The sequence below is a fragment of the Corvus moneduloides genome, chromosome 2 (assembly GCF_009650955.1).
Source record: "Corvus moneduloides isolate bCorMon1 chromosome 2, bCorMon1.pri, whole genome shotgun sequence".
Taxonomy (NCBI): Eukaryota; Metazoa; Chordata; class Aves; order Passeriformes; family Corvidae; genus Corvus; species Corvus moneduloides.
The window spans coordinates 112470487-112484048 of record NC_045477.1 but is presented as its reverse complement, the minus strand read 5'-3'; positions in this window follow the sequence as shown (position 1 = coordinate 112484048).

Below are 13562 nucleotides of genomic sequence, written 5' to 3'. Positions count from 1 at the left end.
ATACTGAATAATAATTTATTTCAGCTGGTTATTTCAGGAGAAGTCCTGCTGACCACAGAAGCAGAGCTGGTACATGCAGTGGGATACAGTTGTGTCTGTATGTGCAGCTCCTTGCACAGCATAGGGGCTGTAATGAAAGACTTTGCTTTGCTAAAAGCCAAGTTATTAATAGCTGGAGGTGCACATGAAAAGCAGAAGTATGTTTTAGGTAACAGAGTGAAGAGCAAAGCAATGCTAAAATATATTTGTGACTGAGATTGTACCTCACCTCAACAAATTTAGTCCCAGATGTGTAGATGTGTTTTCAGAGAAGTCAGAAACCAAAAGCTGACACTACAGCTTGTTCTGTCTCCCAGTCACCAGCCCATCCTCAGCCCTTGTTTCTGCTGCAGCCCTCTTGTCAGGTCCCCTTTGCCACTCCAGCTGCTATAATCTGTTTCAGTTCTACATCCAAGACAGATTTATTTTTTTTCAGTTTCAACATCTCCAGGTGAGCATACCCCATTTCCTTTCCTACACATCTTTTGTCTGTCCAAAGCAGTTTTCATTCAGGGATTGGAAAGCATTTCTCTCAGCATACGGGTGTCCTCAGTGCTACAAAAATGCAACAGTGAGAGCCTTTCACCTCCCATTGGCTTTTTCTCCTAAATGCTGATAACATTTATTTGTTGTCCTAGAGCAATGTACATATTTTTTGAGATGAATTGGGGGTGAGAAAACTATTGAAGTCCTCTTTCATCAGTCCCTGCTCTGCACTGCTGGCACAATCAGATGGTCACGGTGCCAAGTTCATTCTCTCCCTCCCTATGACACACTTGGACTCAATATTCCCAAGTTTTCTGGAGGAAAGGTTTAGTAAATAGGGAATCTTCTCCCCCTTAGCCAAACCCATAGAAGCCATCTTAGGAGCAGGTAAGGAGGGCGGCAAAAATCATTGGACTTGATTCACTGTTCCCAGGGAAGTCCATCTGATTCTGTGAACACACAGGTACTGATGTTATCAGTGACAAATGAAGGCTGGTAATAACAACTAAAATTGCATTCAGTACTGTTTTGCTCAGGTGCAGTGGATTTTATCTTCCTAAAACGATTGCAAATGACTCTCTTTAATTAAGTGATTAAAAAAGACCTGGTAATAACATGAAGCTGTGTGCAGCATGTGCTGTGTTCAGAGTGCTGCCTGAAATCACAAGAAAAGTTCAGTTCAAGACAAATCATACTGAAAAATAGTTCTGACAGCATCAGATACTCCTCAAAGTGTTTGAGAAGATATAAATTACTTTGGACATTGAAAAAAAACATTGTTTTTCTCTCTTTGCAACATAATTTGTTACTCTCAGTACATAATCAATCTAAAGGCTTGTTTGAATTCATAGAGATGTGCCTTTGGTCTGCATCAGAAAAGATTTCTCATTCCAAAACATTCCCCATTGCTCCTCCCCTGCCAGAAGGAAAAAGTGGATAGAACAGCCTTCTCACTGCCTTCTTTCTCTTTCTCTAGCCAATTATTTCACATAAACCTGAAAACAAATGATCTGTCTCTTTTCTCTCCTCTCCCTTCCTCCATTTGCTTTCACTCTGGACTGTATTTGGTACCTGAATGACACAAGCCTTAGGAGGGTGAAGGAAACACACAGGGCTGTGGGGCTGCCTCAGACAAAGCCCTGAGTCTACTCTCATCATTGGTGCAGAGTCCTTGCACCACATGTGCTCCAAAAGAAAATTAGCTTTGGGAGTGGAAATGCCACAGTTGTGTCAAAATGGTGCTGCAGTGGGGCTAGGAAGCTGTGCTCACTGGGACAGGGATTTTTATCTCACGGATTTGCTCCTTCTCTGACACCAACAATTGTCTCTGAGTTTCAACAAGGCTGCCCCTGCAGGGAATTTCCAGTGTTGGAATACCAATCTTTGTCGGTATGCAAATGTCTTAAGTGGTCACGATCTTGATTACTGCAAATGTATATACATATAAAATAAGTATAAATTCACACACATATCTATGTACACTTTTAGGTACATACATATGTATATACTCACATCTTCACACACATGTGCATCCTCACATCCTCCCTGTCAGCTGTGGTGGCACAAGTAAACCAACTTTATGACCAGTGAGACAATTTAACCGTAGATAACATGAACAGAGGCATAACCTGATGAAGTGGAACAAGGAACAAAGGTAAATTTGCCAATTTGAGAACATCTTACTGCACTTAGTATATTAGACAGGCATTCTGTTCCACCATCTCTTCCATAATGCAGCTAAGTCTCTCATCGATTTGTACTTGGAAATGTCAGAGTTCATTTAAATAATGATATAGAAGGGAGAAAAAACTTCACAGAGATGGGATTTAAAAGCATTTACAAGATGGAATGAAGGAGAGGGTGTCAGTCAACAGGATCTTCTACAGGGAACTGTAATTCCTGTTCAAGCGACACCTCCTATAACTGTGAAAAGAGACTTTACAGAGGGAAAGCGCTTCTACAGTGCAGAAAATCAGTTTTTAAAATTGAATCTAAGAAGTTAAATGTTTTGGTCTGGGAAAGTTCTTTGGTAATGTTTGAGGTTTTCCTGGCCTTTACTTGCCTAAGGCAAACTTTAACTGGAATAAGCACCAACTGTGTATACATGCATCACCATATAGTATGAAATAAAAGCCTCTTTTTATCCTTTCATTTTTGCTTGTGGATTAAACATTTATGAAAATTATACTACTTGATCTGAGGTATGATTTGTGTCTTGTTTCATGAAAGAGACTGCAGCTCAATTCATGCTCCATAAAGCTGCCAGATTTGTTAATAGAATCTGCAAATATAAGATCCTGGTATGTGCCAGGAAATATTTTTTAGTGGCACAGGAATTTGAATAATAAATCCAAAAGAAATCCTCCTGTCCTGCAGACTTTACAAACAACCTCATTAAATGTGAAGGCCTTTACATCCAGGAGGATTTGTGGAATCCCCAGTGCTTTTCCCATACCAGATGTTATCAACAAAATACTGAAAAAGGTTGTAGGATAGGGAACAAGTCTGCATAGGACAGGGAATAGACTGGTAAACTGAATAGTCTTTGACAATGATGAGATACCATCAAAAATCTACTGGAGATTACATGAGGGATTTAGAACAAAAATACAGTTTTAAAGAAATTTTAGTGAAGGAAAATTTTACAATAGATTCCTCAAACACTGTCTAATATTTTGGTCTGTGGATGACAATTCAAGTAAGAAATGGAAGTCTTCCATTGGACAAGAAGAATCTTTGTGAAGGATGTCATGCAGGAAAGAAAAAAGAATGTCAGATTTTATCTTTGATTTGAGGAATATACTTTTGTTGCATCTAACGATTATTGAAATCTAAAGGAAGATTTTAATCCCGCAATTTTTAGTTATGATGAAGACTGTATTAAAGTTTTAATATTTTATACTTATGTTTGAATATCATATCACTTAGTTTCTATGAAGTCAGGATAAGACTCTTAATGAAAAGCAGAGAAATGGAAAGCCTTCTTGAATTTGAAGGAATTACAAGGAAATGTTCCTAGAGAAAAAAAAAATTAATTCAACATTTTGAAGATGAAATGTACTCTAAACATCATACAAATTATTATTGGGAATTGTAAAACTGAAGAAATTGGAAAACAGAATTTATCACTCTCTTTCAACAAGTTACACTGGTTTCTATTTCTGTTCTAGAAAAGAGTCTCTGAAGAAGCACTGAAGTCAAAGAATCACAGCTTACAGTTCTGCCTCTTGCAAATGTTTGGCCTTTTGTCTCTTCTTTCCTCCCCCCATCCCCAACAAAATGAACCTCAAATGGGTCTCACTGTATGGAATTCCCCGGGCACCTTGATCACCAGGATATGTGACATTTTCATGCTCCTAAAATGTGCTCAGAGGGCACAGGAGAAATGTTTGCCTCTCTACTTCTCTGTAACAAATCTGGAAAAAAGATCAGTCCTTGACATGCCTATGGGGCTGAAAGTACTTTAATGATTCCTCTCCTATACAGCAGTGTGGTATGTAAACAGGATGAGGGAAGGCATTTTGTTACTGTCAGGAGGGTCTCAGGAGTCCAAACAGAAGGTTCAAAATACACCCCAGCATGGCCCTCCCACTTACTCATGGATGTATTTCTGTATGTATATTTATTTATATATTTTATATATTTATTACGTATATGCTCTTATATGTATATCAAAGTTCTGCCTTCCTCTTCCCATTGACTTTGCTTCCCCACTTGAACCTCTGTTCCCACCCCAGCCTATCTCCTGCTACTGCCTCATAAGCCCTTAATCCTCTCCAAAGCACTCCAGACCAGCACCTCTTCCCCACCAGAAGCTCCCTGAATGGCCTGAGCTTGGTCCTACCATCACAGTGTCAGATCACCCCTCACACCCCATCCTGCCCTCCTCCCAACATCCCCTGCACATTCTGTGACAGTGTCACCATCTGGGGAGCCCCTTTGTACCTGCTGGCCTGCACCAGACCTGTGTGCTACACATAACATCATGGATGGGTGTTTTTGGGTGTTTTATAACAACACACACACACACATACACGCACACACACACAGACACACCGATACAGTCTGGGAATAAAGGATGTGTGCTCTGCTCTCACTGATCCTGAGAGGCTGCAGATGTGTCTATTTTATGGTCAGTGTCACGACTTTGAATATTTTGTCATGCTTTTGAAAACTTTCAGTCATGAAGGATATTAGTCTGCATTTTCAGACTTTAGTCCCAGAGTCCAATGCAACAAGATGCAGAGGAGGGAGAGGAGGGAGAGGATGGGCAGTGTGAAGCATTAGACAGTCAACCATTGTGCAATGTGTGACACACTCCCCTGGAGAGGGAACAAAAAGTTACAGCTCTGTAAGCACCTTCAAACCTTGCAGTGAGTGTGTACCTGCTTCCTGATGAACTCGCACAACTGCTTTGTACTAAGCTTGAAAAACCCATGTGACCTACTCACAGGACTTTTTGCCTTTTTTTTTTTTTTTTTATTGGTTTAAGAATATAAATCATATATATCGTATAAATTCTCCTGTAAGGATAGGGCTTGTATCCTCAGGTAATGGGATCCTTTAGCTTTGAAATTCTCCTGAATCACTGAAAGCGTGTTAAATATTTTCTAGTAATACTTTTCAAAATAAAAGTAGAAAGGTCTTAAAACAATCCTTTAGACAATGCTCTCAGGGACATGAGTTGATTCTTGGCATGTCCTGTGCAGGGTCATGAGCTGGACCTGATGATCCTGATGGGTCCCTTCCAACTCAGCATATTTTATCATTTTATGATTATATGAAGTTTGCATGGTGATACATTTTGGATCAAAACACTTAGCCAAAAATGTCTACTTTTTTCTCTGTCATAAATCTTTGTACTCCAGTCCTTTCAATATTTCAACTGTTAAAATGAAAGGAAAATAAATGAAAAAAAGTAATGGGGAAATAAATAAGAAAATAAAAATCAGATAATAATGAGCTGGAAAAGTTTGAATTAAACAGTGTGGAAGCATTATATTTAATTTGGTTAATTTCTCTTAGGAAACACACAAAATCTTTCTACTTTAAAGGGAAAATCACTACAAACAGTAAAATTTTTAATATGCTTGAGGTTTTGCTTTTCAGCAAAGTGATCATTGACGGAAAAAACTATAAACAGTTCTTATTCTACTGAAGTCTATACTGCTTAGTTTGAACCACCACATGAATTTTACAGATTAGCTATAAATTGTCTAAAATAAACATTTCCTTTCATCAGTTTAAAATCTGACACTTTGTATTTGTGTAAGTGACAATAGAGAAGAGTTTTAAAATTATCCGCCTTATTTACCAGCTATGTAAGTTTTTATCTTCAGTACATTTACACAAAAAAAGTGCTGATCTACTTAATTAATGTGTTTGCAACTTTTACTTTTATAATGATTTTTATTACTTGTCGCTGAACAGTCACAATTTATATAATTTATATTTAGTTTGGATAACCAGAGCAGTGCTACAAGTCTGTGATCACACCCCACCATTACTCCTTTTTCCCTGCTGAAAAGTGACTTTTTTTTCCTACTTAGTTTTCTGTCTTTAGCTTTTCTTACTCCCCGACAGCACTTTATCTTTCATATCATGACAACTTAAGTTCTTTACTAGCTTCTTATAATGTACTTTTTCAGAAGTTTACAAAAATCTGATGAATCACAGGTTCAGACTGCTCTCTGAATATGCAAGGTCCAGGAAACAAAAAGGGAATTAGTACATAAAAGTAATTTTGAGTTATGCCATTAAATCCCAAACTGACTAGATTGCTTACCTAAAGAAATACTCTGCCTTCTGCAGGAAAGACATGGACTCTGAAAAATGACATGGAGTCTGAGGATTTTATTTTGGCGTGGGCATTAATGCACCAAATTGCTGATCTCTTTAAAAAAACAATTGGAAAATATCCCACCTAAAAGTCCAAATTGGTTCTCTGTTCTAAGGTTACAGACCTGGGTCCGTGTGCCTGATGAATGGTGATGGGAAGGGGATGAAAACAGCTTGGAAACTAAAGAATGGAGATGAAACACAGTTCTCGTACTGTCTAAGGCTTATGTCCACAGATACTCACAACTGAAAGCCTTTGACAGGAGATTTGTAGAAACACAATGGGAAATATGATTACTGCCATGGGTAGGCTGTACCTGACTGCCATGTGATAAACTCTTAATATTTACATTATGGTAGTGCTTGGGGGTTCCAGTTAGAAGCCAAGTTGTATTTCACAGTGTGCCTGCACATAGAAAACAGGTGTCCTGAGGAATGTTTCAGCCACCTTAGGTTTGGAACCAAACCCATCATTTCCTTCTTCCCTGGCACAGAAGTGGGAGCTATTTTCTGTGCTGGGTTCAGATGGAAGCTAAGTGTCACCAGAAATCAGAGCGACAAACTGAGCTAATTAGGAAACAGTTACCTTCTTTCTTCAACCCCTTCTCTCACACATCAGAGAAACTGTGGCTAAACCCCCAAACAGTAAACAAATCCATGAGGAAGTAATAAGTAGTTTACCATGAGATGATAACACCATGTCATCTGACAGTTGTAATTCATGGAGGTGAAAGTCTAGGTGACCCTAAAGGAAGCAAATATTAAGCTATCTTTCTCAAATCTACTGTAGTTTCCTTACTGTGATGGCCTCTGAGACATTGTTGTCCCCGAGGTCCTACAACCAGAATGTGTGAAGGACAGGGAAACCCAGCACAGAGCAATTTGTTATGGGAATACACTTGTCTTTCTTCAATTTATCCTTCAGGGCAATTTAAAATTTCTTTTAAGCCTTGAAAATTATATTCATCTCCCTTCCACTGTTCCTTTTCTTTTTAATGTTAATTCTGTAATGAGATCTTCTAATGCTCCAATTCTCCTCCTAGTTTTTTTCCCCTGTCTTCCGTAGTACTTATCAATGCAAACTACTAAATGAGAAAAATACAGAGAAGGCTCCCAAAATAACATCTGCAGTGGAGAACCTATGGTAGCTGCAGATTACATAGGTATACCCAAACTAGCTCTAAAATTTGCACATTTGGATGCAGCTAAGACTTATGCAGCAGCTTCTATAACACCTGCAGAGCCCTTTGCTGCTACTGCAGACTTGCCCTTGTCTAGCGCTAAAACTGCAGTGACTATTCAGTTGGACATTGTGACTGCACTTCCTGGAGGTGCCATGGTACCTTTGGCTACAGTGGAGACAGAACTGACAGTGATGATAATTCACTGCAAGCAGCAAAATTGTCTGCAAGTTAAGAATACAGAATGAAGCTGTACTCACCTGCAAATTTCCATTACAAGGATGAGAGCTTTTCTAAAACATAATATTCTTGAAGGATAAAAAGACAGTGGTTCCCATGGCGATGAGAAAAAGGATATTGGAATGAAAATGTGGAGGTCTCTTGAAATAACTAGCAAACAAATCTGTAAAGTTGATGATATGGTGAGTAAACACAGAACTATGGAAATCAAAAGAAAACTATTGAATCAAAAGAAAGGCACAATATATGGGCTGCTCTAAGGGTCAGGAAACACTTTGTTTTGTGGTGGTTAGATATACATGACTTTTATGTGTGGGAAAGCTATGTTAAATTTTGAATAAAATGTATAAACCTAATTTTTATTGCTAGAGATGGTTGCATATTTACCCCAAATTTTTTTTGGGTTAAAGAAAGAAAAGCTTTAGTTTTCCATAAGAGTCGTTTACACTATCTTATTAAAGGGCTCTTTTAACTTTTCAGAAATTGCAAAAATTATATTGCCTTTTTGAATGTCGTCAAATATACTGAATCTGAATTTTCATATCCAGAATTTCAAGAGATCATAGTGGTGGTACAAAGTTTAAGATCGATCTTGTATTCTTGAATATACTAGCATATACTAACGACTAAATATCGTTAAGCAGATATGTTGTTAAAAGAATATTTCTATAACATATTTTCCCCTTTCTCCTAATACTGTCCCTGCCCGGCTCCGTGGGATCCCGCGTGCCCCCACAGACGCACGGGTGGGTTCAGTGCTACAGTCGGCAGCAAAGAGTCGAGAAGGGCACTTGGGTGCATTCTGCCAGGAGCATTTATTGCTGCTACACTCTCAAAGGCTGCAGAAGCAAACACCAACATGATCCCAAAGCTCACAGTTTAATCCAGGGGCGGGGAAAAGGCGGGACTAGGGAACGGGGACCAATGGGGAAGCTCTGGGGGAGTGACAAGGGGTAGAGGCTGACAGGCAACCGGGGAATCCAAACTGGGATAGATTAACATAACAAAAAGGCATGCTGGGAGAAGCCTTTTTTGGTCACCCTAACATAAAGTGGTACTAGGGACTTGTCTTAGCGAAAACTCCCTGTCCCTTGTAATGTATGTTCCCCGGCCACCACATTCTCCCACGGAGTTAGTGCATGTTTGTAGATACAAAAATGCTGCTAGCAAGGATTTTCTTGCTATTTTCTAAGTCCGTGAGAGACTTTTCTCTCTCACAGAAGAGGTAGCAGAGTTATGCAAACAACCAAGCACCTACAACCTTGAAAAGTCTTGTTTATGGTACAGTAGAAAAATATTTTGAGAATGGATGTTTTAGGATTTTAGCCAATCACCCCAAGGGGTGGCTGATCCTTTGTCCAATTAGACTATGAAGAAAAAAAGTCTATAAAGGAGTTTGTAAAATAATTAAATAAATCAATCTTGCTGTACAATTCCTGCCTGCTGGATCTTCTCTCCTCCTCCTCCCTATGGCTGTGGGTCATGGTGATATACCCTAGGGCACAGGCCTGTGGTAATACATGTTAGCGAACTTATGTACATGGACTTCCAAAACAATGCTACAGCATGGCAAATCCCGATCTAATTTTCAAATTTTCAGACATGTTCAATCATCAGATTTGATGTCCTATCACCAGATTTTATGATCAAATGCCAAATGTGAGGCATAATGAAAGAGTGAAAAATCATTCTGTGATTTTGCCGAAGAAATAAGGCAAATGAAATATAGGTACAAAACTATTTGGCAGAAGAAAAATATGTCTTCTAAAGGAAATGTAAAAATGCTTCCAGTGTGGTTGAGAATATGACCTGAGAAAGAAAACAACAAGGAGAAAGAAGAGAAGAGCTACCTGAGAGCTGTATCCCTAACTAGTCAAAAACTTCACGGATTTATCTGGGCTTAGACAACATAAGAAAAGTTTGGTAGAAACACATATCACTTCTTTGAGTCTCTGACAACCTGGGGAGAGCACTGCAGGGGGTTGGGTTAGCATGAGTGCTGTACTATGCCTTTTAACTGAAGCTGGATCAAAATGTACCCTTTAAAAAATATTAGCAACTTCCTTACTTGCCTTATTATTCCTCTTGGAAAAATCCACTCAACTTTGTCTCAGAGTCTGTCAGCTGCTGATGGATTTAACCAGGTAGCCTTATTCACATCTTCCTGCTTGTGTGTTCTCCAGCTTTTAGAATCTCATGCAATTCCAGAGAGAGAGTATTTAGAACTAAATCTATCAAATGACCTCACACAGGAAATAATCCATTTTATTAAATTTCCTTTGCCATGGATTTAGCTTGAAGACTTGATACACAGAATCCTCATTTTTGGTGTACTAAACAAGATCAAAGGTGACTCTGACTATTCCAAATTCCTTTGAAAAGCTAATATGAATCATTATGCTTTAGACAACTTCTCTCCTAGGAGGCTTTTCTTTAATGAACCATTATTCACCATAGCACAGGGTCTGCTCAACTAAAATAAGCCCAAGCATCTTAGAATTTTACAGCTTCTGTAATTAAACCAACATTTTCAGACCAAACTTTTCTAAAATCTTGGAACTTAATTTTTTTGTGTTGTTACATATATGTATTAAATTTACTGGATCAGTCAAGAACATTTTCAGAAATATTTTAAATTGACATATAATTATCTGTTGCCAATATGCAAAAATTGAATAGGGAACCTAACCTAATTGAGTGTTCATTATGATTAAAAGCCCTTTTGAGTTCATTGCTTTGTTCAAGCAGAAAGCAAGAAATGGTCTTATGAAATGATAGGGCTCAATCCAGTGGAACTGAATTAAATAGAATTGAAAATGAAAGTGAATTGAAATCTTTAGGCTCTTTGTCTTTCAGCAGGTAATGCTGCAGTTAGAGGCAGCATTAAGAGCATCGAATTTCTTCTGAAAATATCTCTGGCAAGGATATCTCTTTAGTACTCCAAACATGGTAGCTGTAGGTACTGAAACACTCAAAGTATTGTCATGAAAGTATTCATAAGACTACTGGTTGAAAAGACAAGAATCCATCTTCCGTAAGAGAGTCTGATTCCATTATCTGATTTCCTTTAAGAAAATACGTGGGTAAGTTTTCATGTTTATTTATAGCTGCTGCTTTCATTACATCTTGCTTTCTTATGTGCCATTTCATGCATTATGCAGGAGTGAAAATGAAACAAGACCCAGTGAAAATTAGGCTACAGAGTATCCCTGAATTTCACCAGCTTAAATCCCCTGAAGTATTTGAAAAAGTGTGTATTTTGTGCTGCTGGTGAGAGAGGCATGGGCTGAGCTGAGGTTACCCAGGAGCAGGCAGTGCTTTCCCATCTGCTGAAAAGGAGGAAGGCACCAGCTCCCATCCTCTGGGGAGTGCATTGAAAAGGCAGCATCTAGGGGGTTCACACACAGCCAGCAACTCTGTGGCAATAAATGGAGAGTCATGTCTGAAAAATGATCATTTTTACATACACAAGGGAACAAAACTCAGTGGCTTTTTCTCTCGTTATCCAGACAGTTTTAAAATGTTGCTGCATCTAGTCAGCTGGACAGAATTTCCAGTTGCAAGAAGTTGATGTCTCCTTCAGCAGGCCATTGATAAGGTGCCATTGACAGGATGCATTTGTAGATTAACAGCACTGGATATGATTGACCAATTCTTACAGTCCCTTTTAGAAGTCTAAGGACACCCTTTGATTTTAACATTGGTTTAAAATAAACATTTTTTCTCTTTTCATTGGCTAACTTCTAGGAATTAAAAAAAATCATCCCCCCCAAATTCACATGACTCTATCTATCCTTTTTAATACATCCAGACTTCAAGATAAGTTTTATTCTTTTAACATTTGGTTTCATCACTCTTCTGTACATTTTCTGTAGGCTGAGAAAGCTCCATAAGGCATTTTATTGCAGGTATTAATATGACATCTGATTAATGCAGCCACCATTATAATTAAAAAGCCCTTGTTCCAAGAAGATAATTGCATTTCCTTTTCTTTTGATTCAATTATATTAGTATATTACCCTTACATTTCAAATTTTCATTTTTAAGGTATTACATTCTTATAGGTAAGTTTGATTTCTTTGCAATTTTGAGTGATTTTATTGGTCACAAAAATTAGACAACCGACAGAAAGCACACAGCTCTATATAGAAGAATTTGCTGTTACCAATACTACTACCAAATTTTTTCTCTAATTACGGACTTCAGCCAAAATTCACAAGAGGAAATGAAGTGCTGAATAAATGTTAAAAATTAATCACTTTCTGCTACATGGCAACTGATACTGAGCTTTCTGAGAGAGCCTGTCTGAGGATATGGCAACCTTCACTGTAGCTTCTCTGAACACAGCAGATCTAAATAATCATTTCTGTTAAATATAAAAACATAACCATTAATATTTTAATATAAGCAAAGTGATAAAGTTACTGAGAATGATGTCTCATCTTCAGCTGATGTCTTCTAACCATAGCTACCGCTCTCAGGCTAGAATGGTGCTTCAAAAGGCATATGCAGACACAAGATATTTGGGGAAAATCCTAAATATAAATAACCTCTCATGGAATCACAGAATAATTTATGTTGGAAAATAACTCTATGATCATTGAATGTAACCCCAGCACTGATAAGTCCACCATAAAACATGTTCCCAAGGGCCACATCTACGTCTTTTAAATACCTCTGGGGATGGTGGTTCAACCACTTCCCTGGACAGTCTGTTCCAATGCCATACAACTCTTTCCCTGAAGAAATTTTCCTGATATTCTCCATCTAAGCCTCCCCTGGTGCAACTTGAGGCAATTTCCTCTGCTCTTGTCACTTGTTACCTGGGAGGAGACTGACACCCACCTTGCCACAACCTCCTTTCAGGCAGTTGTAGAGAGCAATGAGATCCCCACTGAGCCTCTTTTTCTTCAGGCTAAACACCCCCAGCTCCCTCAGCTGCTCCTCAGCACACTTGTGCTCCAGACCCTTCCCCAGCTCCATTGCCCTTCTCTGGACACACTCCAGCTTCTTAATGTCCTTTGTGTAGTGAGAGGCCCAAAACTGAGCACAGGATTTGAGGTGTGACCTCACCAGTGCCAAGTACAGGAGGACAATCACTGCCCTGGTCATGCTGCCACACTACTGCTGATCCAGGCCAGGTGCCTTTGGCCTTCCTGGCCCTCTGGGCACAGCTGGCTCATGTTCAGCTGCTGTTGACCAGCACCCACAGGCCCTTTTCCTCCAGGCACCTTTCCAGTCTCTCTTCCCCAAGCCTGGAGCCTTGCTTGAGGTTGTCGTGACCCAAGTGCAGGACCTGGAATTTTGTCTTCTTGAACCTCATACAGTTGGCTTTGGATCATCCACACATCTTGTTCAGATCCCTCTACAAGAGCCCTTTACTCTCCAGAAGATCAACACTCCTACTCAACTCGATGTCATCTGCAAACATTCTGAGGGTACTTTTGATCCTCTCATCCAGGTTGTCAGTAAAGATGTGAAACAGGATTGGCTCCATTACTGAGCCCTGGGGAACACCACTGGTGACTGGCCCCAGCTGGATGTAACTCCACTGCCTACCACTCTCTGGGCCTGGCCCCACAGCCAGTTTTTATCCAGGAAAAAGAACACCCATCCAGTCCAACAGCCAGTTTCCCCCAGGAGAATGCTGTGGGAAATAGTGTCAAAGGCTTTACTGAAGTCCAGGTAGACAACATCCATGACCTTTCCCTCCTCCAGTGAACAGGTAACGTTGTCATAGAAGGAGATCAGGTTGGTCAGGCAGGACCTGCCCTCCAT